The sequence below is a fragment of the Schistocerca gregaria genome, chromosome 9 (assembly GCF_023897955.1).
Source record: "Schistocerca gregaria isolate iqSchGreg1 chromosome 9, iqSchGreg1.2, whole genome shotgun sequence".
Lineage (NCBI taxonomy): Eukaryota > Metazoa > Arthropoda > Insecta > Orthoptera > Acrididae > Schistocerca > Schistocerca gregaria.
In genome coordinates this window covers 63063964-63088608 of record NC_064928.1, presented here as the reverse complement: position 1 = coordinate 63088608, position 24645 = coordinate 63063964, and positions in this window count along the sequence as shown.

Sequence of the window (24645 nt, the reverse complement as noted above, 5' to 3'; positions counted from 1 at the left end):
CAGAATGCCTCCAGATGTGCTTCGGAAACTCCTTCTAGTCTTCCAGTGTACGATCAAATCGTAGACAGTTTAAGACGTTACTCCCATATAGAAAAGTCGGCATGGTGCTTATTGTGTTCAATGCCGATGCAATTTTTGTGTTTCATCAACACTCTGATGGTCCACAGATTACAAAATGCATCCAGATGTGCTTCGGAAACTACTACTAGTCTTCCAGGGAACGATCAAAGCGTAGACAGTTTGAGACGTTACTCCCATGGAGAAAAGTCCGCATGGTTCTTATTGTGTTCAAAGCCGATGCAATTTTTGTGTTTCATCAACACTCTGAATTTCCACAGATTACCGAAAGCATCCAGATGTGCTTCGGAAACCACTACAAGTCTTCCAGAGAACGATCAAAGCGTAGACAGTTTAAGACATTACTCCCATGGAGATAAGTTCGCATGGTGCTTATTGTGTTCAATACCGATGCAATTTCTGTGTTTCATCAACACTCTGAAGGTCTACAGATTACACAATGCCTCCAGATGTGCTTCGGAAACTACTACTAGTCTTCCAGTGAACGATCAAAGCGTAGACAGTTTAAGACATTACCTTCATGGAGAAAAGTTCGCATGGTGCTTATTGTGTTCAATGCCGACGCAATTTCTGTGTTTCATCAACACTCTGAAGGTCCACAGACTACAGAATGCCTACAGGTGTGCTTCGGAAACTACTACTAGTCTTCAAGTGTACGATCAAAGCGTAGACAGTTTAAGACATTACTCGCATGGAGAAAAGTCCGCATGGTGCTTATTGTGTTCAATGCCGATGTAATTTTTGTGTTTCATCAACACTCTGAAGGTCCACAGATTACAGAATGCATCCAGATGTTCTTCGGAAACTACTTCTAGTCTTCCAGTGTACGATCAAATCGTAGCCAATTTAAGACGTTACTCCCATATAGAAAAGTCCGCATGGTGCTTATTGTGTTCAATGCCGATGCAATTTTTGTGTTTCATAAACATTCTGAAGGTCCACAGATTACAGAATGCCTCCAGATGTGCTTCGGAAACTGCTACTAGTCTTCCAGGGAACGATCAAAGCGTAGACAGTTTAAGACATTACTCCCTTTAGAAAAGTCCGCATGGTGCTTATTGTGTTCAATGCCGATGCAATTATTGTGTTTCGTCAACACTCTGAAGGTCCACAGATTACAGAATGCCTCGAGATGTGCTTCGGAAACTACTACTAGTATTCGAGTGTACCATCAAAGCGTAGACAGTTTAAGACATTACTCCCATGGAGAAAAGTCTGCATGGTGCTTATTGTGTTCAATGCCGATGCAGTTTGTGTGTTTCATCAACACTCTGAACGTCCACAGATTAGAGAATGCCTCCAGAAGTGCTTCGGAAACTACTACTTGTCTTCCAGGGAACGATCAAAGCGTAGACAATATAAGACATTACTCCCAAGGAGAGAATGCTTCCAGATGTGCTTCGGAATCTACTACTAGTCTTCCAGTGTACGATCAAATCGTAGACAGTTTAAGACATTACTCCCATGGAGAAAAGTCCGCATGGTGCTTATTGTGTTCAATGCCGATGCAATTTCTGTGTTTCATCAACACTCTGAAGGTCCACAGAATACAGAATGCCTCCAGATGTGCTTCGGAAACTACTACTAGTCTTCCAGTGTACAATCAAAGCGTAGACAGTTTAAGACATTACTCCCATGGAGAAAAGTCCGCATGGTGCTTATTGTGTTCAATGCCGGTCGCAATTTCTGTGTTTCATCAACACTCTGATGGTCCACAGATTACAGAATGCCTACAGGTGTGCTTCGGAAACTAGTACTAGTCTTCAAGTGTACGATCAAAGCGTAGACAGTTTAAGACATTACTCGCATGGAGAAAAGTCCGCATGGTGCTTATTGTGTTCAATGCCGATGTAATTTTTGTGTTTCATCAAAACTCTGAAGATCCAGAGATTACAGAATGCCTCAAGATGTGCTTCGGAAACTACTTCTAGTCTTCCAGTGTACGATCAATGCGTAGGCAGTGTAAGACATTACTCCCATGGAGAAAACTCCGCATGGGGCTTATTGTGTTCAATGCCGATGCAATTTTTGTGTTTCATCAACACTCTGAAGGTCCACAGATTTCAGAATGCCTCCAGATGTGCTTCGGAAACTACTACTAGACTTCCAGGGAACGATCAAAGCGTAGACATTTATAAGACATTACTCCCAAGGAGAAAAGTCTGCATGGTGCTTATTGTGTTCAATGCCGATGCAATTTCTGTGTTTCATCAACACTCTGAAGGTCCACAGAATACTGAATGCCTCCAGATGTGCTTCGGAAACTACTAATAGTCTTCCAGGGAACGATCAAAGCGTAGACAGTTTGAGACGTTACTCCCATGGAGAAAAGTCCGCATGGTTCTTATTGTGTTCAAAGCCTATGCAATTTTTGTGTTTCATCAACACTCTGAATTTCCACGGATTACCGAAAGCATCCAGATGTGCTACGGAAACTACTACAAGTCTTCCAGGGAACGATCAAAGCGTAGACAGTTTAAGACATTACTCCCATGGAGATAAGTTCGCATGGTGCTTATTGTGTTCAATGCCGATGCAATTTCCGTGTTTCATCAACACTCTGAAGGTCTACAGATTATACAATGCATCCAGATGTGCTTCGGAAACTACTACTAGTCTTCCAGTGAACGATCAAAGCGTAGACAGTTTAAGACATTACCTTCATGGAGAAAAGTCCGCATGGTGCTTATTGTGTTCAATGCCGAAGCAATTTCTGTGTTTCAGCAACACTCTGAAGGTCCACAGATTACAGAATGCCTACAGGTGTGCTTCGGAAACTACTTCTAGTCTTCCAGTGTACGATCAATGCGTAGGCAGTGTAAGACATTACTCCCATGGAGAAAACTCCGCATGGTGCTTATTGTGTTCAATGCCGATGCAATTTTTGTGTTTTATCAACACTCTGAAGGTCCACAGATTTCAGAATGCCTCCAGATGTGCTTCGGAAACTACTACTAGTCTTCCAGGGAACGATCAAACCGTAGACAATATAAGACATTACTCCTAAGGAGAAAAGTCTGCATGGTGCTTATTGTGTTCAATGCCGATGCAATTTCTGTGTTTAATCAACACTCTGAAGGTCCACAGAATACTGAATGCCTCCAGATGTGCTTCGGAAACTACTACTAGTCTTCCAGTGTACGATCAAATCGTAGACAGTTTAAGACGTTACTCCCATGGAGAAAAGTCCGCATTGTGCTTATTGTGTTCAATGCCGATGCAATTTTTGTGTTTCATCAACACTCTGAAGGTCCACAGATTACAGAATGCCTCCAGATGTGCTTCGGAAACTACTTCTAGTCTTCCAGTGTACGATCAAATCGTAGACAATTTAAGACGTTACTCCCATATAGAAAAGTCCGCATGGTGCTTATTGTGTTCAATGCCGATGCAATTTTTGTGTTTCATAAACATTCTGAAGTCCACAGATTACAGAATGCCTCCAGATGTGCTTCGGAAACTACTACTAGTCTTCCAGGGAACGATCAAAGCGTAGACAGTTTAAGACATTACTCCCTTTAGAAAAGTCCGCATGGTGCTTATTGTGTTCAATGCCGATGCAATTATTGTGTTTCATCAACACTATGAAGGTCCACAGATTACAGAATGCCTCGAGATGTGCTTCGGAAACTACTACTAGTATTCGAGTGTACCATCAAAGCGTAGACAGTTTAAGACATTACTCCCATGGAGAAAAGTCTGCATGGTGCTTATTGTGTTCAATGCCGATGCAGTTTGTGTGTTTCATCAACACTCTGAACGTCCACAGATTAGAGAATGCCTCCAGAAGTGCTTCGGAAACTACTACTTGTCTTCCAGGGAACGATCAAAGCGTAGACAATATAAGACATTACTCACAAGGAGAGAATGCTTCCAGATGTGCTTCGGAAACTACTACTAGTCTTCCAGTGTACGATCAAATCGTAGACAGTTTAAGACATTACTCCCATGGAGAAAAGTCCGCATGGTGCTTATTGTGTTCAATGCCGATGCAATTTCTGTGTTTCATCAACACTCTGAAGGTCCACAGAATACTGAATGCCTCCAGATGTGTTTCGGAAGCTACTACTAGTCTTCCAGTGTACGATCAAATCGTAGACAGTTTAAGACGTTACTCCCATGGAGAAAAGTCCGCATTGTGCTTATTGTGTTCTATGCCGATGCAATTTTTGTGTTTCATCAACACTCTGAAGGTCCAAAGGTTACAGAATGCCTCCAGATGTGCTTCGGAAACTCCTTCTAGTCTTCCAGTGTACGATCAAATCGTAGACAGTTTAAGACGTTACTCCCATATAGAAAAGTCCGCATGGTGCTTATTGTGTTCAATGCCAATGCAATTTTTGTGTTTCATCAACACTCTGATGGTCCACAGATTACAAAATGCATCCAGATGTGCTTCGGAAACTACTACTAGTCTTCCAGGGAACGATCAAAGCGTAGACAGTTTGAGACGTTACTCCCATGGAGAAAAGTCCGCATGGTTCTTATTGTGTTCAAAGCCGATGCAATTTTTGTGTTTCATCAACACTCTGAATTTCCACAGATTACCGAAAGCATCCAGATGTGCTTCGGAAACCACTACAAGTCTTCCAGAGAACGATCAAAGCGTAGACAGTTTAAGACATTACTCCCATGGAGATAAGTTCGCATGGTGCTTATTGTGTTCAATACCGATGCAATTTCTGTGTTTCATCAACACTCTGAAGGTCTACAGATTACACAATGCCTCCAGATGTGCTTCGGAAACTACTACTAGTCTTCCAGTGAACGATCAAAGCGTAGACAGTTTAAGACATTACCTTCATGGAGAAAAGTTCGCATGGTGCTTATTGTGTTCAATGCCGACGCAATTTCTGTGTTTCATCAACACTCTGAAGGTCCACAGACTACAGAATGCCTACAGGTGTGCTTCGGAAACTACTACTAGTCTTCAAGTGTACCATCAAAGCGTAGACAGTTTAAGACATTACTCGCATGGAGAAAAGTCCGCATGGTGCTTATTGTGTTCAATGCCGATGTAATTTTTGTGTTTCATCAACACTCTGAAGGTCCACAGATTACAGAATGCCTCCAGATGTGCTTCGGAAACTACTTCTAGTCTTCCAGTGTACGATCAAATCGTAGACAATTTAAGACGTTACTCCCATATAGAAAAGTCCGCATGGTGCTTATTGTGTTCAATGCCGATGCAATTTTTGTGTTTCATAAACATTCTGAAGGTCCACAGATTACAGAATGTCTCCAGATGTGCTTCGGAAACTACTACTAGTCTTCCAGGGAACGATCAAAGCGTAGACAGTTTAAGACATTACTCCCTTTAGAAAAGTCCGCATGGTGCTTATTGTGTTCAATGCCGATGCAATTATTGTGTTTCATCAACACTCTGAAGGTCCACAGATTACAGAATGCCTCGAGATGTGCTTCGGAAACTACTACTAGTATTCGAGTGTACCATCAAAGCGTAGACAGTTTAAGACATTACTCCCATGGAGAAAAGTCTGCATGGTGCTTATTGTGTTCAATGCCGATGCAGTTTGTGTGTTTCATCAACACTCTGAACGTCCACAGATTAGAGAATGCCTCCAGAAGTGCTTCGGAAACTACTACTTGTCTTCCAGGGAACGATCAAAGCGTAGACAATATAAGACATTACTCACAAGGAGAGAATGCTTCCAGATGTGCTTCGGAAACTACTACTAGTCTTCCAGTGTACGATCAAATCGTAGACAGTTTAAGACATTACTCCCATGGAGAAAAGTCCGCATGGTGCTTATTGTGTTCAATGCCGATGCAATTTCTGTGTTTCATCAACACTCTGAAGGTCCACAGAATACTGAATGCCTCCAGATGTGCTTCGGAAGCTACTACTAGTCTTCCAGTGTACGATCAAATCGTAGACAGTTTAAGACGTTACTCCCATGGAGAAAAGTCGCATTGTGCTTATTGTGTTCTATGCCGATGCAATTTTTGTGTTTCATCAACACTCTGTAGGTCCAAAGATTACAGAATGCCTCCAGATGTGCTTCGGAAACTACTTCTAGTCTTCCAGTGTACGATCAAATCGTAGACAGTTTAAGACGTTACTCCCATATAGAAAAGTCCGCATGGTGCTTATTGTGTTCAATGCCGATGCAATTTTTGTGTTTCATCAACACTCTGGTGGTCCACAGATTACAAAATGCATCCAGATGTGCTTCGGAAACTACTACTAGTCTTCCAGGGAACGATCAAAGCGTAGACAGTTTGAGACGTTACTCCCATGGAGAAAAGTCCGCATGGTTCTTATTGTGTTCAAAGCCGATGCAATTTTTGTGTTTCATCAACACTCTGAATTTCCACAGATTACCGAAAGAATCCAGATGTGCTTCGGAAACCACTACAAGTCTTCCAGAGAACGATCAAAGCGTAGACAGTTTAAGACATTACTCCCATGGAGATAAGTTCGCATGGTGCTTATTGTGTTCAATACCGATGCAATTTCTGTGTTTCATCAACACTCTGAAGGTCTACAGATTACACAATGCCTCCAGATGTGCTTCGGAAACTATTACTAGTCTTCCAGTGAACGATCAAAGCGTAGACAGTTTAAGACATTACCTTCATGGAGAAAAGTTCGCATGGTGCTTATTGTGTTCAATGCCGACGCAATTTCTGTATTTCATCAACACTCTGAAGGTCCACAGACTACAGAATGCCTACAGGTGTGCTTCGGAAACTACTACTAGTCTTCAAGTGTACGATCAAAGCGTAGACAGTTTAAGACATTACTCGCATGGAGAAAAGTCCGCATGGTGCTTATTGTGTCCAATGCCGATGTAATTTTTGTGTTTCATCAAAACTCTGAAGATCCAGAGATTACAGAATGCCTCCAGATGTGCTTCGGAAACTACTTCTAGTCTTCCAGTGTACGATCAATGCGTAGGCAGTGTAAGACATTACTCCCATGGAGAAAACTCCGCATGGTGCTTATTGTGTTCAATGCCGATGCAGTTTGTGTGTTTCATCAACACACTGAAGGTCCACAGATTTCAAAATGCCTCCAGATGTGCTTCGGAAACTACTACTAGTCTTCCAGGGAACGATCAAAGCGTAGACAATATAAGACATTACTCCCAAGGAGAAAAGTCTGCATGGTGCTTATTGTGTTCAATGCCGATGCAATTTCTGTGTTTCATCAACACTCTGAAGGTCCACAGAATACTGAATGCCTCCAGATGTGCTTCGGAAACTACTACTAGTCTTCCAGTGTACGATCAAATCGTAGACAGTTTAAGACGTTACTCCCATTGAGAAAAGTCCGCATGGTGCTTATTGTGTTCAATGCCGATGCAATTTTTGTGCTTCATCAACATTCTGAAGGTCCACAGATTACAGAATGCCTCCAGATGTGCTTCGGAAACTACTACTAGTCTTCCAGGGAACGATCAAAGCGTAGACAGTTTAAGACATTACTCCCTTTAGAAAAGTCCGCATGGTGCTTATTGTGTTCAATGCCGATGCAATTTTTGTGTTTCATCAACACTCTGAAGGTCCACAGATTACAGAAAGCCTCCAGATGTGTTTCGGAAACTACTACTAGTATTCCAGTGTACCATCAAAGCGTAGACAGTTTAAGACATTACTCCCATGGACAAAAGTCCGCATGGTGCTTATTGTGTTCAATGCCGATGCAGTTTGTGTGTTTCATCAACACTCTGAACGTCCACAGATTACAGAATGCCTCCAGAAGTGCTTCGGAAACTACTACTAGTCTTCCAGTGAACGATCAAAGCGTAGACAGTTTAAGACATTACCTTCATGGAGAAAAGTCCGCATGGTGCTTATTGTGTTCAATGCCGACGCAATTTCTGTGTTTCATCAACACTCTGAAGGTCCACAGACTACAGAATGCCTACAGGTGTGCTTCGGAAACTACTACTAGTCTTCAAGTGTACGATCAAAGCGTAGACAGTTTAAGACATTACTCGCATGGAGAAAAGTCCGCATGGTGCTTATTGTGTTCAATGCCGATGTAATTTTTGTGTTTCATCGAAACTCTGAAGATCCAGAGATTACAGAATGCCTCCAGATGTGCTTCGGAAACTACTTCTAGTCTTCCAGTGTACGATCAATGCGTAGGCAGTGTAAGACATTACTCCCATGGAGAAAACTCCGCATGGTGCTTATTGCGTTCAATGCCGATGCAGTTTGTGTGTTTCATCAACACTCTGAAGGTCCACAGATTTCAAAATGCCTCCAGATGTGCTTCGGAAACTACTACTAGTCTTCCAGGGAACGATCAAAGCGTAGACAATATAAGACATTACTCCCAAGGAGAAAAGTCTGCATGGTGCTTATTGTGTTCAATGCCGATGCAATTTCTGTGTTTCATCAACACTCTGAAGGTCCACAGAATACTGAATGCCTCCAGATGTGCTTCGGAAACTACTACTAGTCTTCCAGTGTACGATCAAATCGTAGACAGTTTAAGACGGTACTCCCATTGAGAAAAGTCCGCATGGTGCTTATTGTGTTCAATGCCGATGCAATTTTTGTGTTTCATCAACACACTGAAGGTCCACAGATTACAGAATGCCTCCAGATGTGCTTCGGAAACTACTTCTAGTCTTCCAGTGTACGATCAAATCGTAGACAGTTTAAGACGTTACTCCCATATAAAAAAGTCCGCATGGTGCTTATTGTGTTCAATGCCGATGCAATTTTTGTGTTTCATCAACATTCTGAAGGTCCACAGATTACAGAATGCCTCCAGATGTGCTTCGGAAACTACTACTAGTCTTCCAGGGAACGATCAAAGCGTAGACAGTTTAAGACATTACTCCCATTAGAAAAGTTCGCATGGTGCTTATTGTGTTCAATGCCGATGCAATTTTTGTGTTTCATCAACACTCTGAAGGTCCACAGATTACAGAATGCCTCCAGATGTGCTTCGGAAGCTACTACTAGTATTCCAGTGTACCATCAAAGCGTAGACAGTTTAAGACATTACTCCCATGGAGAAAAGTCCGCATGGTGCTTATTGTGTTCAATGCCGATGCAGTTTGTGTGTTTCATCAACACTCTGAACGTCCACAGATTACAGAATGCCTCCAGAAGTGCTTCGGAAACTACTACTTGTCTTCCAGGGAACGATCAAAGCGTAGACAATATAAGACATTACTCCCAAGGTGAAAAGTCTGCATGGTGCTTATTGTGGTCAATGCCGATGCAATTTCTGAGTTTCATCAACACTCTGAAGGTCCACAGAATACTGAATGCCTCCAGATGTGCTTCGGAATTAACTACTAGTCTGCCAGTGTACCATCAAAGAGTAGACAGTTTAAGACATTACTCTCATGGAGAAAAGGCCGCATGGTGCTTATTGTGTTCAATGCCGACTCAATTCCTGTGTTTCATCAACACTCTGAAGGTCCACAGATTACAGAATTCCTCGAGATGTGCTTCAGAAACTACTACTAGTCTTCCAGGAAACGATCAATGCGTAGGCAGTTTAAGACATTACTCCCATGGAGAAAAGTCCGCATGGTGCTGATTGTGTTCAATGCCGATGCAATTTCTGTGTTTCATCAACACTCTGAAAGTCCACAGAATACTGAATGCATCCAGATGGGCTTCAGAAGCTACTACTAGTCTTCCAGGAAACGATCAATGCTTTGGCAGTTTAAGACATTACTCCCATGGAGAAAATTCCGCATGGTGCTTATTGTGTTCAATGCCGATGCAATTTCTATGTTTCATCAACACTCAGAAGGTCAACAAATTACAGAATGCCTCCAGATGTGCTTCGGAAACTACTACTAGTCTTCCAGTGTACGATCTAAGCGTAGACAGTTTAAGACATTACTCCCATGGAGAAAGGTCCGCATGGTGCTTATTGAGTTCAATGCCGATGCAATTTCTGTGTTTCATCAACACTCTGAAGGTCCAGAGATTACAGAATGCCTCCAGATGTGCTTCGGAAACTACTACTAGTCTTCCAGTGTGCGATCAAAGATTAGACAGTATAAGACATTACTCCCATGGAGAAAAGTCCGCATGGTGCTTATTGTGTTCAAAGACGATGCAGTTTTTGTGTTTCATCAACACTCTGAACGTCCACAGATTACAGAATGCCTCCAGATGTGCTTTGGAAACTACTACTTGTCTTCCAGGGAACGTTCAAAGCGTAGACAATATAAGACATTACTCCCAAGGAGAAAAGTTCGCATGGTGCTTAATGTGTTCAATGCCGATGCAATTTTTGTGTTTCATCAACACTCTGATGATCCACAGATTACAAAATGCATCCAGATGTGCTTCGGAAACTATTACTAGTCTTCCAGGGAACGATCAAAGCGAAGACAGTTTGAGACGTTACTCCCATGGAGAAAAGTCCGCATGGTTCTTATTGTGTTCAAAGCCGATGCAATTTTTGTGTTTCATCAACACTCTGAATTTCCACAGATTACCGAAAGCATCCAGATGTGCTTCGGAAACTACTACAAGTCTTCCAGGGAACGATCAAAGCGTAGACAGTTTAAGACATTACTCCCATGAAGATAAGTTCGCATGGTGCTTATTGTGTTCAATGCCGATGCAATTTCTGTGTTTCACCAACACTCTGAAGGTCTACAGATTACACAATGCCTCCAGATGTGCTTCGGAAACTACTACTGGTCTTGCAAGGAACGATCAAAGCGTAGACAGTTTGAGACATTACTCCCAAGGAGAAAAGTCCGCATGGTGCTCATTGTGTTCAATGCCTATGCAATTTTTGTGTTTCATCAACACTCTGAAGGTCCACAGATTACAGAATACTTCCAGATGTGCTTAGGAAACTACTACTAGTCTTCCAGTGTACGATCAAAGCGTGGACAGTTTAAGACATTACTCCCATTTAGAGAAGTCCGCATGGTGCTTATTGTGTTCAATGCCGATGCAATTTCTTTCTTTCATCAACACTCTGAAGGTCCACAGATTACAGAATGCCTCCAGATGTGCTTCGGAAACTACTACTAGTCATCCAGTGTACGATCAAAGCGTAGACAGTTCAAGACATTACTCCCATGGAGAAAAGTCGGCATGGTGCTTATTGTGTTCAATGCCGATGCAATTTTTGTGTTTCATCAACACTCTGAAGGTCCACAGATTACAGAATGCAGCCAGATGTGCTTCGGAAACTACTACTAGTCTTCCAGGGAACCATCAAAGCGTAGAAAGTTTAAGATATTACTCCCATGGAGAAAAGTGCGCATGGTGCTTATTGTGTTCAATGCCGATTCAATGTCTGTGTTTCATCACACTCTGAAGGTCCACAGATTACAGAATGCCTCCAGATGTGCTTCGAAAGCTACTACTAGTCTTCCAGGGAATTATCAAAGCGTAGACAGTTTAAGACATTACTCCCTTTTAGGGAAGTCCGCATGGTGCTTATTGTGGTCAATGCCGATGCAATTTCTGTGTTTCATCAACACTCTGAAGGTCCACAGATTACAGAAAGCATCCAGATGTGCTTCGAAAACTACTACTAGTCTTCGAGGGAACGATCAAAGCGTAGACAGTTTAAGACATTACTCCCATGGAGAAAAGTCCGCATGGTGCTTATTGTGTTCAATGCCGATGCAATTTCTTTGTCTCATCAACACTCTGAAGGTCCACAGATTACGGAATGCCTCCAGATGTGCTTCGGAAACTACTACTAGTCTTCCAGTGTACAATTAATGTGTAGACAGTTTAAGACACTACTCCCATGGAGAAAAGTCCACATGGTGCTTATTGTTTTCAATGCCGATGCAATTTTTGTGTTTCATCAACACTCTGAAGGTCCACAGATTACAGAATGCATCCAGATGTGCATCGGAAACTACTACTAGCCTTCCAGTGAACGATCAAAGCGTAGACAGTTTAAGACACTACTCCCATGGAGAAAAGTCCGCATGGTGCTTATTGTGTTCAATGCCGATACAATTTCTGTGTTTCATCAACAGTCTGAAGGTCCACAGATTTCAGAATGCCTAAAGATGTGCTTCGGAAACTACTACTAGTCGTCCAGTGTACGATCAAAGCGTAGACAGTTTAAGACATTACTCCCATGGAGAAAAGTCGGCATGGTGCTTATTGTGTTCAATGCCGATGCAATTTTTGTGTTTCATCAACACTCTGAAGGTCCACAGATTACAGAATGCAGCCAGATGTGCTTCGGAAACTACTACTAGTCTTCCAGGGAACGATCAAAGCGTAGAAAGTTTAAGACATTACTCCCATGGAAAAAAGTTCGCATGGTGGTTATTGTGTTCAATGCCGATTTAATTTCTGTGTTTCATCAACACTCTGAAGGTCCACAGATTACAGAATGCTTTCAGATGTGCTTCGGAAACTACAACTAGTCTTCCAGGCAACGATCAAAGCGTAGACAGTTTAAGACATTACTCCCATGGAGAAAAGTCCACATGGTGCTTATTGTGTTCAATGCCGATGCCATTTTTGTGTTTCATCAACACTCTGAAGGTAAACAGATTACAGAATGCTGCCAGATGTGCTTCGGGAACTACTACTAGTCTTCCAGGGAACGATCAAAGCGTAGACAGTTTAAGATATTACTCCCATGGAGAATAGTCCGCATGGTGTATATTGTTTTCAAAGTCGATGCAATTTCTTTGTCTCATCAACACTCTGAAGGGCCACAGATTACGGAATGCCTCCAGATGTGCTTCGGAAACTACTACTAGTCTTCCAGTGTACAACTAAAGTGTAGACAGTTTAAGACACTACTCCCATGGAGAAAAGTCCACATGGTGCTTATTGTTTTCAATGCCGATGCAATTTTTGTGTTTCATCAACACTCTGAAGGTCCACAGATTACAGATTGCATCCAGATGTGCATCGGAAACTACTACTAGCCTTCCAGTGAACGATCAAAGCGTAGACAGTTTAAGACACTACTCCCATGGAGAAAAGTCCGCATGGTGCTTATTGTTTTCAATGCCGATGCAATTTTTGTGTTTCATCAACACTCTGAAGGTCCACAGATTACAGAATGCCTCCGGATGTGCTTCAGAAACTACTACTAGTCTCCCAGTGTACGATCAAAGCGTAGACAGTTTAAGACATTACTCCCATGGAGAAAAGTACGCATGGTGCTTATTGTGTTCAATGCCGATACAATTTCTGTGTTTCATCAACAGTCTGAAGGTCCACAGATTTCAGAATGCCTAAAGATGTGCTTCGGAAACTACTACTAGTCGTCCAGTGTACGATCAAAGCGTAGACAGTTTAAGACATTACTCCCATGGAGAAAAGTCCGCATGGTGCTTATTGTGTTCAATGCCGATGCAATTTTTGTGTTTCATCAACACCCTGAAGGTCCACAGATTACAGAATGCATCCATATGTGCTTCGGAAACTACTACTAGTCTTCGAGGGAACGATCAAAGCGTAGACAGTTTAAGACATTACTCCCATGGAGAAAAGTCGGCATGGTGCTTATTGTGTTCAATGCCGATGCAATTTTTGTGTTTCATCTACACTCTGAAGGTCCACAGATTACAGAATACATCCAGATGTGCTTCGGAAGCTACAACTTGTCTTCCAGGAAACGATCAAAGCGTAGACAGTATAAGACATTACTCCCATGGAGAAAAGTTCGCATGGTGGTTATTGTGTTCAATGCCGATGCAATATCTGTGTTTCATCAATACTCTGAAGGTCGACAGATTACAGAATGCTTCCAGATGTGCTTCGGAAACTACTACTAGTCTTCAAGTGTACGATCAAAACGTAGACAGTTTAAGACATTACTCCCATTGGGAAAAGTCTTCATGGTGATTATTGTGTTCAATGCCGATGCAATTTCTGTGTTTCATCAACACCCTGAAGGTCCACAGATTACAGAATGCATCCAGATGTGCTTCGGAAACTACTACTAGTCATCCTGTGACCGATCAAAGCGTAGACAGTTTATGACATTACTCCCTTGGAGAAAAGTCCGCATGGTGCTTATTGTGTTCAATGCCGATTCAATTTCTGTGTTTCATCACACTCTGAAGGTCCACAGATTACAGAATGCATCCAGATGTGCTTTTGAAACTACTACTAGTGTTCCAGGGAACGATCAAAGCGTAGACAGTTTAAGACATTACTCCCATGGAGAAAAGTCGGCAAGGTGCTTATTGTGTTGAATGCCGATGCAATTTCTGTGTTTCATCAACACTCTGAAAGTCCACAGTATACATAACGCCTCCAGATGTGCTTCGGAAACTACTACTAGTCTTCCTGTGTACGATCAAAGCGTAGACAGTTCAAGACATTACTACTATGGAGAAAAGTCTGCATGGTGCTTATTGTGTTCAATACCGATGCAATTTTTGTGTTTCATCAACACTCTGAAGGTCCACAAATTACAGAATGCCTCCAGATGTGCTTCGGAAACTACTACTAGTCTTGCAGGGAACGATCAAAGCGTAGACAGTTTAAGACATTACTCCCATGGAGAAAAGTCCGCATGGTGCTTATTGTTTTCAATGCCGAGCAATTTCAATGTTTCATCAACACTCTGAAGGTCCACACATTACACAATGCCTACAGATGTGCTTCGGAAACTACTACTAGTCTTCCAGTGTACGATCAAAACGTCGACAGTTTAAGAAATTACTCCCATGGAGAAAACTCGGCAATGTGCTTATTGTGTTCAATGCCCATGCAATTTCTGTGTTTCATCAACACTCTGAAGGTCCACAGATTACAGAATGCCTCCAGATGTGCTTCGGAAACTACTACTAGTCTTCCAGTAAACGATCAAAGGATAGACACTTTAAGACATTACTCCCATTGAGAAAAGTCCACATGGTGCTTGTTGTGTTCAATGCCGATTCAATTTCTGTGTTTCATCAACACTCTGCAGGTCAACATATTACAGAATGCCTCCAGATGTGCTTCGGAAACTACTACTAGTTTTCCAGTGTACGATCAAAGCGTAGACAGTTTAAGACATTACTCCCATGGAGAAAAGTCCGCATGGTGCTTATTGTGTTCAATGCCGATGCAATTTTTGTGTTTCATCAACTCTCTGAAGGTCCACAGATTACAGAATGCATCCAAATCTGCTTCGGAAACTACTACTAGTCTTCCAGGGAACGATCAAAGCGTAGACAGTTTAAGACATTACTCCAATGGAGAAAAGTCCGCATGGTGCTTTTTGTATTTAATGCCGATTCAATTTCTGTGTTTCATCACACTGTGAAGGTCCACAGATTACAGAATGCATCCAAATGTGCTTCGGAAACTGCTACAAGTCTTCCAGGGAACGATCAAAGCGTAGACAGTTGAAGACATTACTCCCATGGAGAAAAGTCCGCATGGTGCTTATTGTGTTCAATGCCGATGCAATTTCTGTGTTTCAAAACACTCTGAAGGTCCACAGATTACAGAATGCTTCCAGATGTGCTTCGGAAACTACTACTAGTCTTCCAGTGAACGATCAAAGCGTAGACAGTTTAAGACATTACTACCATGGAGAAAGGTCCGCATGGTGCTTATTGTGTTCAATGCCGATGCAATTTCTGTGTTTCATCAACACTCTGAAGGTCCACAGATTACAGAATGCCTCCAGATGTGCTTCGGAAACTACTACTAGTCTTCCAGTAAACGATCAAAGCATAGACACTTTAAGACATTACTCTCATGGAGAAAAGTCCGCAAGGTGCTTATTGAGTTCAATGCCGATGCAATTTTTGTGTTTCATCAACACTCAGAAGGTCCACAGATTACAGAATGCATCCAAATGTGCTTCGGAAACTACTACTAGTCTTCCAGGGAACGATCAAAGCGTAGACAGTTTAAGACATTACTCCAATGGAGAAAAGTCCGCAAGGTGCTTATTGTGTTCAATGCCGATTCAATTTCTGTGTTTCATCACACTGTGAAGGTCCACAGATTACAGAATGCATCCAAATGTGCTTCGGAAACTACTACTAGTCTTCCAGGGAACGATCAAAGCGTAGACAGTTGAAGACATTACTCCCATGGAGAAAAGTCCACATGGTGCTTATTGTGTTCAATGCCGATGAATTTTTGTGTTTCATCAACACTCCGAAGGTCTACAGATTACAGAATGCATCCAGATGTGCTTCGGAAACTACTACTAGTCTTCCAGTGAACGATCGAAGTGTAAACAGTTTAAGACATTACTCTCATGGAGGAAAGTCCGCATGGTGATTATTGTGTTCAAAGAAGATGCAATTTTTGTGTTTAATCAACACTCTGAAGGTCCACAGATTACAGAATACATCCAGATGTGCTTCGGAAGCTACAACTTGTCTTCCAGGGAACGATCAAAGCGTAGACAGTATAAGACATTACTCCCATGGAGAAAAGTTCGCATGGTGGTTATTGTGTTCAATGCCGATGCAATTTCTGTGTTTCATCAATACTCTGAAGGTCGACAGATTACAGAATGCTTCCAGATGTGCTTCGGAAACTACTTCTAGTCTTCAAGAGTCCGATCAGAACGTAAACAGTTTAAGACATTACTCCCATGGAGAAAAGTCTTCATGGTGATTATTGTGTTCAATGCCGATGCAATTTCTGTGTTTCATCAACACCCTGAAGGTCCACAGATTACAGAATGCATCCAGATGTGCTTCGGAAACTACTACTAGTCTTCCAGGGAACGATCAAAGCGTAGACAGTTTAAGACATTACTCCCATGGAGGAAAGTCCGCATGGTGCTTATTGTGTCAATGCCGATGCAATTTTTGTGTTTCATCAACACTTTGAATGTCCACAGATTACAGAATGCATCCAGATGTGCTTCGGAAACTACTACTAGTCATCCTGTGTCCGATCAAAGAGTAGACAGTTTATGACATTACTCCCTTGGAGAAAAGTCCGCATGGTGCTTATTGTGTTCAATGCCGATTCAATTTCTGTGTTTCATCTCACTCTGAAGGTCCACAGATTACAGAATGCATCCAGATGTGCTTTTGAAACTACTACTAGTGTTCCAGGGAACGATCAAAGCGTACACAGTTTAAGACATTACTCCCATGGAGAAAAGTCGGCAAGGTGCTTATTGTGTTCAATGCCGATGCAATTTCTGTGTTTCATCAACACTCTGAAGGTCCACAGATTACAGAATGCCTCCAGATGTGCTTCGGAAACTACTACTAGTCTACGAGGGAACGATCAAAGCGTAGACAGTTTGAGACATTACTCTCATGGAGAAAAGCCTGCAAGGTGCTTATTGAGTTCAATGCCGATGCAATTTTTGTGTTTCATCAACACTCCGAAGGTCCACAGATTACAGAATGCATCCAAATCTGCTTCGGAAACTACTACTAGTCTTCCAGGGAACGATCAAAGCGTAGACAGTTTAAGACATTACTGCCATGGAGAAAAGTCCGCATGGTGCTTATTGTGTTCAATGCCGATTCAATTTCTGTGTTTCATCACACTGTGAAGGTCCACAGATTACAGAATGCATCCAAATGTGCTTCGGAAACTACTACTAGTCTTCCAGGGAACGATCAAAGCGTAGACAGTTGAAGACATTACTCCCATGGAGAAAAGTCCGCATGGTGCTTATTGTGTTCAATGCCGATGCAATTTCTGTGTTTCAAAACACTCTGAAGGTCCACAGATTACAGAATGCATCCAGATGTGCTTCGGAAACTACTACTAGTCTTCCAGTGAACGATCAAACCGTAGACAGTTTAAGACATTACTACCATGGAGAAAAGTCCGCATGGTGCTTATTGTGTTCAATGCCGATGCAATTTCTGTGTTTCATCAACACTCTGAAGGTCCACAGATTACAGAATTCATCCAAATGTGCTTCGGAGACTACTACTAGTCTTCCAGGGAACGATCAAATCGTAGACAGTTTAAGACATTACTTCAATGGAGAAAAGTCCGCAAGGTGCTTATTGTGTTCAATGAAGATTCAATTTCTGTGTTTCAACACACTGTGAAGGTCCACAGATTACAGAATGCATCCAAATGTGCTTCGGAAACTACTACTAGTCTTCCAGGGAACGATCAAAGCGTAGACAGTTGAAGACATTACTCCCATGGAGAAAAGTCTGCATGGTGCTTATTGTGTTCAATGCCGATGCAATTTCTGTGTGTCATCAACACACTGAAGGTCCACAGATTACAGAATGCATCCAGATGTGCTTCGGAAACTACTACTAGTCTTCCAGGGAACGATCAAACCGTAGACAGTTTAAGACATTACTCCCATGGAGAAAAGTCCGCATGCTGCTTATTGTGTTCAATGCCGATGCAATTTCTGTGTTTCATCAACACTCTGAAGGTCCACAGATTACAGAACGCCTACAGATGTGCTTCGGAAACTAATACTAGTCTTCCTGTGTACGATCAAAGCGTAGACAGTTTAAGACATTACTCCCATGGAGAAAAGTCCGCATGGTGTTTATTGTGTTCAATGCCGTTGCAATTTCTGTGTTTCATCAACACTCTGAAAGTCCAGAGATTACAGAAGGACTCAAGATGTGCTTCGGAAACTACTACTAGTCTTACAGTGTACGATCAAAGCGTAAACAGTTTAGGACATTACTCCCATGGAGAAAAGTCGAATGGTGCTTATTGTGTTCAATGACGATGAAATTTTCGTGTTTCATCAATACTCTCAAGGTCGACAGATTATAGAATGCTTCCAGATGTGCTTCGGAAACTACTACTAGTCTTCCAGTGTACGATCAAAGCGTAGACAGTTTAAGACATTACTCCCATGGAGAAAAGTCCGCATGGTGCTTATTGTGTGCAATGCCGATGCAATTTCTTTGTTTCATCAACACTCTGAAGGTCCACAGATTACAAAATGCCTCCAGATGTGCTTCGCAAACTACTACTAGACTTCCAGTGTACAATCAAAGTGTAGACAGTTTAAGACATTACTCACATGGAGGAAAGTCCGCATAGAGCTTATTGTGTTCAATGCCGATGCAGATTTTGTGTTTCATCAACACTCTGAACGTCCTCAGATTACGGAATGCCTCCAGATGTTCTTCGGAAACTACTACTAGTCTTCCAGGGAACGATCAAAGCGTAGACAGTTTGAGACATTACTTCCATGGAGAAAAGTCCGCATTGTGCTTATTGTACTCAATGCCGATGCAATTTTTGTGTTTCATCAACACTCTGAAGGTCCACAGATTACAGAGTGCATCCAGATATGCTTCGGAAACTACTACTAGTCTTCCAGGGAACGAACAAAGCGTAGACAGTTTAAGACATTACTCCCATGGAGATAAGTCCACATGGTGCTTATTGTGTTCAATGCCGATGCAATTTTTGTGTTTCATCAACACTCTGAAGGTCCACGGAATACAGAATGCATCAAGATATGCTTCGGAAACTACTACTAATCTTCCAGGAAACGATCAAAGCGTAGGCAGTTTAAGACATTACTCACATGGAGAAAAGTCCGCATGGTGCTTTTTGTGTTCAATGCCGATGAATTTTTGTGTTTCATCAACACTCTGAAGGTCCACAGATTACAGAATGCATCCAGATGTGCTTCTGAAACTACTACTAGTCATCCTGTGACCGATCAAAGCGTAAACAGTTTATGACATTACTCCCTTGGAGAAAAGTCCGCATGGTGCTTATTGTGTTCAATGCCGATTCAATTACTGTGTTTCATCACACTCTGAAGGTCCACAGATTACAGAATGCATCCAGATGTGCTTTTGAAACTATTACTAGTGTTCCAGGGAACGATCAAAGCGTAGACAGTTTTAGACATTACTCCCATGGAGAAAAGTCGGCAAGGTGCTTATTGTCTTCAATGCCGATGCAATTTCTGTTTTTCATCAACACTCTGAAAGTCCACAGTATACAGAACGCCTCCAGATGTGCTTCGGAAACTACTACTAGTCTTCCTGTGTACGATCAAAGCGTAGACAGTTTGAGACATTACTACCATGGAGAAAAGTCCGCATGGTGCTTATTGTGTTCAATGCCGATGCAATTTTTGTGTTTCATCAACACTCTGAAGGTCCACAAATTACAGAATGCCTCCATATGTCCTTCGGAAACTACTACTAGTCTTGCAGGGAACGATCAAAGCGTAGACAGTTTAAGACATTACTCCCATGGAGAAAAGTCCGCATGGTGCTTATTGTGTTCAATGCCGACGCAATTTCTATGTTTCATCAACTCTCTGAAGGTCCACAGATTACACAATGCCTACAGATGTGCTTCGAAAACTACTACTAGTCTTCCAGTGTACGATCAAAGCGTCGACAGTTTAAGAAATTACTCCCATGGAGAAAAGTCCGCATGGTGCTTATTGTGTTCAATGCCGATGCAATTTCTGTGTTTCATCAACACTCTGAAGGTCCACAGATTACAGAATGCCTCCAGATGTGCTTCGGAAACTACTACTAGTCTTCCAGTAAACGATCAAAGCATAGACACTTTAAGACATAACTCCCATTGAGAAAAGTCCGCATGGTGCTTATTGTGTTCAATGCCGATGCAATTTCTGTGTTTCATCAACACTCTGAAGGTCCACAGATTACAGAATGCATCCAGATGTGCTTCGGAAACTACTACTAGTCTTCCAGTGAACGATCAAAGCGTAGACAGTTTAAGACATTACTACCATGGAGATAAGTCCGCATGGTGCTTATTGTGTTAAATGCAGATGAATTTTCTATGTTTCATCAACACTTTGAAGGTCCACAGATCACAGAATGCCTCCAGATGTACTTCGGAAACTACTAATAGTCTTCCAGTAAACGATCAAAGCATAGACAGTTAAAGGCATTACTCCCATGGAGTAAACTCCACATGGTGCTTGTTGTGTTCAATGCCGATGCAATTTCTGTGTTTCATCAACACTCTGAAGGTCCACAGATTACAGAACGCCTCCAGATGTGCTTCGGAAACTACTACTAGTCTTAAAGTGTACGATCAAAGCGTAGACAGTTTAAGACATTACTCTCATGGAGAAAAGTCCGCATGGTGCTTATTGTGTTCAATGCCGATTCAATTTCTGTGTTTCATCAACACTCTGAAGGTCAACTGATAACAGAATGCCTCCAGATGTGCTTCGGAAACTACTACTAGTCTTCCAGTGTACAATCAAAGTGTGGAAAGTTTAACACATTACTCCCATTTAGAAAAGTCCGCATAGTGCTTATTGTGTTCAATGACGATGCAGTTTTTGTGTTTCATCTACACTCTGAACGTCCACAGATTACAGAATGCCTCCAGATGTGCTTCGGAAACTACTACTAGTCTTCCATCGAACGATCAAAGCGTTGACAGTTTGAGACATTACCTCCATGGAGGAAAGTCCGCATGGTGCTTATTGTGTTCAATGCCGATGAATTTTTGTGTTTCATTAACAATCTGAAGGTCCAAAGATTACAGAATGCATCCAGATGTGCTTCGGAAACTACTACTAGTCTTCCAGTGAACGATCAAAGTGTAGACAGTTTAAAACATTACTCGCATGGAGGAAGCCCCATGGTGCTTATTGTGTTCAATGCCGATGCAATTTCTTTGTTTCATCAACACTCTGAAGGTCCACAGATTACAGAATGCTTCCAGATGTGTTTCGGAAACTACTACTAGTCTTCGAGGGAACGATCAAAGCGTAGACAGTTTAAGACATTACTCCCATAGAGAAAAGTCCGCATGGTGCTTATGGTGTTTAATGCCGATGCAATTTCTGTGTTTCATCAACACTCTGAAGGTCCACAGATTACAGAATGCATCCAGATGTGCTTCGGAAACTACTACTATTGTTCCAGGGAACGATCAAAGCGTAGACAATTTAATACATTACTCCAATGGAGAAAAGTCCTCATGGTGCTTATTGTGTTCAATGTCGATTCAATTTCTGTGTTTCATCACACTGTGAAGGTCCACAGATTACAGAATGCATCCAAATGTGCTTCGGAAACTACTATTAGTCTTCCAGGGAACGATCAAAGCGTAGACAGTTGAAGACATTACTCCCATGGAGAAAAGTCCGCATGGTGCTTATTGTGTTCAATGCCGATGCAATTTTTGTGTTTCATCAATACTCTGAAGGTCCACAGATTACAGAATGCTACCAGATGTGCTTCGGAAACTACTACAGGTCTTCCAGTGTACGATTATAGCGTAGACAGTTTAAGACATTACTCCCATGGAGAAAAGTCCACATGGTGCTTGTTGTGTTCAATGCTGATGCAATTTCTGTGTTTCATCAACACTCTGAAGGTGCACAGATTACAGAATGCATCCAGATGTGCTTCGGAAACTACTACTAGTCTTCCAGTGTACGATCAAAGCGTAGACAGTTTAAGACATTACTACCATGGAGAAAAACCCGCATGGTGCTTATTGTGTTCAATGCCGATGCAATTTTTGTGTTTCATCAACACTCTGAAGGTCCACAGATTACAGAATGCCTCCAGATGTGCTTCGTAAACTACTACTATTCTTCCAGGGAACGATCAAAGCGTAGACAGTTTAAGACATTACTCCAATGGAGAAAAGTCCGCATGGTGCTTATTGTGTTTAATGCCGATTCAATTTCTGTGTTTCATCACACTGTGAAGGTAAACAGATTACAGAATGCATCCAAATGTGCTTCGGAAACTACTACTAGTCTTCCAGGGAACGATCAAAGCGTAGACAGCTTAGGACATTACTCCCATGGAGGAAAGTCCGCATGGTGCTTATTGTGTTCAATGCCGATGCAATTTTTGTGTTTCATCAATACTCTGAAGGTCCACAGATTACAGAATGCTTGAAGATGTGCTTCGGAAACTACTACTAGTCTTCCAGTGTACAATCAAAGTGTAGACAGTTTAAGACATTTCTCCCATGGAGAAAAGTCCGCATAGTGCTTATTGTGTTCAATGCCGATGCAGTTTTTGTGTTTCATCAACACTCTGAACGTAAACAGATTACAGAATGCCTCCAGATGTGCTTCGGAAAATAATACTAGTAATCCAGGGAACGATCAAAGCGTTGACAGTTTGAGACATTACTTCCATGGAGGAAAGTCCGCATGGTGCTTATTGTGTTCAATGCCGATGCAATTTCGGTGTTTCATCAACATTCTGAAGGTCCACAGAATACAGAATGCATCCAGATGTGCTTCAGAAACTACTACTATTCTTCCAGGAAACGATCAAAGCGTGGACAGTTTAAGACATTACAACAATTTAGAAAAGCCCGCAAGGTGCTTATTGTGTTCAATGCCGAAACAATTTTTGTGTTTCATCAACACTCTGAAGGTCCACAGCTTACAGAATGCATTAAGATGTGCTTCGGAAACTACTACTAGTCTTCCAGTGAACGATCAAAGCGTAGAAAGTTTAAGACATTACTCCCATGGAGAAAAGTCCGCATGGTGCTTATTGTGTTCAATGCCGATGCAATTTCTTTGTTTCATCAACACTCTGAAGGTCCACAGATTACAGAATGCATCCAGATGTGTTTCGGAAACTACTACTACTCTTCCAGGAAACGATCAAAGCGTAGACAGTTTAAGACATTACTACCATGGAGAAAAGCCCACAAGGTGCTTATTGTGTTCAATGCCGAAACAATTTTTGTGTTTCATCAACACTCTGAAGGTCCACAGCTTACAGAATGCATTAAGATGTGCTTCGGAAACTACTACTAGTCTTCCAGTGAACGATCAAAGCGTAGACTGTTTAAGACATTACTCCCATGGAGGAAAGTCCGCATGGTGCTTATTGTGTCCAATGCCGATGAATTTTTGTGTTTCATTAACACTCTGAAGGTCCAATGATTACAGAATGCATCCAGATGTGCTTCGGAAACTACTACTAGTGTTCCAGTGAACGATCAAAGTGTAGACAGTTTATAACATTACTCCCGTGGAGGAAAGTCCCATGGTGCTTATTGTGTTCAATGCCAATGCAATTTCTTTGTTTCATCAACACTCTGAAGGTCCACAGATTACAGAATGCATCCAGATGTGCTTCGGAAACTACTACTATTGTTCCAGGGAACGATCAAAGCGTAGACAGTTTAAGACATTACTCCAATGGAGAAAAGTCCTCATGGTGCTTATTGTGTTCAATGTCGATTCAATTTCTGTGTTTCATCACACTGTGAATGTCCACAGATTACAGAATGCATCCAGATGTGCTTCGGAAACTACTACTAGTCTTCCAGTGAACGATCAAAGTGTAGACAGTTTATAACATTACTCCCACGGAGGAAAGTCCCATGGTGCTTATTGTGTTCAGTGCCGATGCAATTTCTTTGTTTCATCAACACTCTGAAGGTCCACAGATTACAGAATGCATCCAGATGTGCTTCGGAAGCTACTACTATAGTTCCAGGGAACGATCAAAGCGTAGACAGTTTAAGACATTACTCCTATGGAGAAAAGTCCTCATGGTGCTTATTGTGTTCAATGTCGATTCAATTTCTGTGTTTCATCACACTGTGAAGGTCCACAGAATACAGAATGCATCCAGATGTGCTTCAGAAACTACTACTAGTCTTCCAGGAAACGATCAAAGCGTAGACAGTTTAAGACATTACTACCATGGAGAAAAGCCCGCAAGGTGCTTATTGTGTTCAATG